Source organism: Micrasema longulum, unplaced genomic scaffold, assembly GCF_059751315.1.
Source record: "Micrasema longulum isolate JH-2025_06_02 unplaced genomic scaffold, ASM5975131v1 h1tg002009l, whole genome shotgun sequence".
NCBI lineage: Eukaryota > Metazoa > Arthropoda > Insecta > Trichoptera > Brachycentridae > Micrasema > Micrasema longulum.
The window spans coordinates 55,572-58,823 of record NW_028279178.1 but is presented as its reverse complement, the minus strand read 5'-3'; positions in this window follow the sequence as shown (position 1 = coordinate 58,823).

The following is a 3,252-nucleotide window of genomic DNA, read 5'->3' as shown; positions in this document are numbered from 1 at the left end:
CACTGGTCCGCAGATTCTTCTGAGTACTTTTCGTTCAAAAGTGTCCAGCATTTCAGCCATCTTTACTGTCAGTGTTAACGCCTCACACCCATATGCCAATACAGTACGTATAATTGTTTTGTATATGGTTATTTTGGTTTTCCTGTGGACGTTACGTGATTTGAACACTGGCAGCAAAGAAAAGTATGTTTTGTTGGCTGCTGTGATTCTTTTTCTGATTTCTGCTGGATCCTCATTATTCTCAGTTATACTGGAGCCCAGGTAGGTGAATTGCTCGACCACTACGAAGGAGTAGTTATCTTTGTATTGGACACAGCCTCTTGCTCTGTGCGATGGGTTTCGGCTCTGTGTCATCATTTTTGTTTTATCAACATTGATTTGCAGTCCCACACCTCGTGCAGCTGTTTCCAAGGGATCAAATACCTCTTTCATGGCTGTTATTGATCTTCCGACAATGTTGATATCATCCGCATATCCAACAAGTTGACTACTTTTATAACAAATATTGGAGCTAGTGTCTATCAGAGTTCTTCTTATGACATGTTCAAGCACAATATTAAAAAGAAATGGGGCCAGGCTGTCTCCCTGTTTTAATCCCTGGGATACTGCAAATTCTTCCGTTAGTTCTCCGTCTATTTTGACCTGACATCTTGAATCTGACATTGTTGATTTGACAAGTCTAATCAATTTTGGAGGGATTTGAAACTGTAGCATTATTTCGTATAGACATTCTCGATCTATGCTAAAAAACATTAATCGATGTACAGTCATAATGTTTGTTTCTTTTAACACAAGTTTAATCTTTGTATAAATATCTATTATTTCTTTAAATTATTCCCATAACTAACCTATAAGCCTATTGTGTAGGTAGACAAAGATAATTTGAAAACATTCAAGTTTGTAAGTGAAAATTCGTGATGGAAGTTCATTGTAATTTGTTATAGAAGTAAAAGACGAGTCATACAAAATTGGAAAAACCAGTGACCGGTTTCATCGCTTTCGCGACTTCTTCGATACTAGTATCTTTATTATAACATTTAATGTATTTATACAAAATGGAGAGGAAAGAGAATCCAAAAATTTTTTTTTTAAGGAATATTTGCGTTCGTATGATTTACCCAAATAATTCATTTTGAGAGCCATTTTCAACAAGCTGCAAATAACTCAGTATTAGAAAATGGTAATCAAGTTGGGGTAGAGTGGGATTCGAATCATGGATCTTTGAGTCGTAAGTCCGAGACACTAGCCACGGGACCACAACCCGATTCGACATGACGGTAATTTTAATTGATTCATTTTTGTATGAAGGCCCTTTTAATAAAGAGTTTCGGGGTAACCATTGAGTTGATATAATGATACATGAATTAGTCTAAATATTGTTTGTATATTTTATTATTGTGGTTCAGGTTTTTTAGGTTCAGGACAATAAAAAACCTGAGCAACAATGAAAATTTCATTATATCGACTCATTAGTTACCTCGAAACACTTCATTAATTTCTTCGCACTAAAATAACTCAATTAAAATTATTATTATATAATTTAGAATTCACTACTTTATCCTTACCGTTTTGTATAAATACATTGCATCTTATAGTAAAGATACCAGTCTCGAAGATGTCGCGAAAGCGATGAAACCGGTCCCTGGTTTTTCCAAATTTGTGGATGAAAGTAGCACTCGTCTTTTATTTGTATTATAAAAACAAAATTTTATTTAAGTAAACAAGTTTTGAATACGTATAGAGTTAAATGATTTAAAGTGAAAAATCACAAAGTTAAGCTTTAAATATTTACTATCCAAACTCTTATATCGATATACTTGACATGGACCTTTTTATTTGAAGTCGGAAATATTGAATGATTTTTGCGGCAAAATGAACTTTTCAGTGAATTGACTTGATTGACCTCGTAAAATTACGTTTAGCTATGCTAATTTAATGAAGAAGTTAATAGTATCATCAGGAAGACCTATGTAGGTAAAAAACAAGTTCCCACAGCGATTTCCGGTTCGCTGAGCGATATAACTTAGTCACTACTTCCTGTGCACCTGTTCCGTTGCACTAAAAAATTTGAATCCTTCTTTAATTTCTCATAGGTACTTAAATGTAAATCTGTTAGAGTAGGTACCTCAATTTAAGAATTTAACTAATAAAAAAATATCTTCAGTCATTCTTAAATTTTTTTTATTGAAATTATAAGCAGAGCTGACAAATAAAAAAAACTATGCATAGATGTATCGTGAGCATAGAGCGATTGCGATTTTGAGGTTATTTGATCAAATTTTCGTAAGAATTGAAAAGAAGTGAAATGGTAAGCGCGTTTGCCTACCATGCGAGAGGTCTCGGGTTCGATTTCCGACATGGTTGACATGAAATATTTCTTTAAAAGGGAGTTTTCACATCAGAATATTTCATAGTCCCTGGACTGGTACCTGAAGCCTAAGACTGACCATCTTACCTTTATGTAACAAAACTTATCAAGATACGCTGCGATTGGTGTACCAATGCAGAGCCCTATGCACCATTAGGTGCGGAAAGGGAATGATGATGATAAAATTTTAGTGTTGGATGGATCTTTTACAGAAAAAAACTCAAAACCCACCAATTTTTTATATTTTTTTTCACATTATAAACATTCGTTAATAATGAAAATTAGGTGACCTGCAGCTCAATCACAAATAACTATCGACGTGCTTTAAAACATGCTAAGCATTTGAGCGATCACAATGCACAACAATAATGAACATGCTTAAGTTATCGCAGTCATAAGTCAACGCGTGTGTAATCTCTAAGTCAACGCTCGTGTCGGTTTGTTTTTTGTTTTCCTCGTAAATAAATACAGATCATTGGGGAAAAATCGGCGTTTACCATAAAAAATAATACAATACATTGCATTTGCAAAATAGTAAGGAGTATCTAATACAAAAAAGTGAAAATTAAATTACAAATACTATGGCGACTGCTTTTCTTGACATTTGGCTTGCCAACATCGCTTATTAGCACGTCGATAGTTATTTGCGATTGAGCTACGACTGTGAAAAAAGTATATTTTTAAGTGTCCTCGGCACGGGCAACCCCAGTGAGGTCACATTATTTTTATTATTAATCAATGTTTATAATAAATATTTCTGATTTCAAGATGAAGATATGCATGTATTTTCATCCTTCCTGTTATATTAGATCTATGTCATATTATTAAATCTCTCTCTCTACATCTATAATGGGATCTAATCGATATTTTTTCCTTATTTCCAG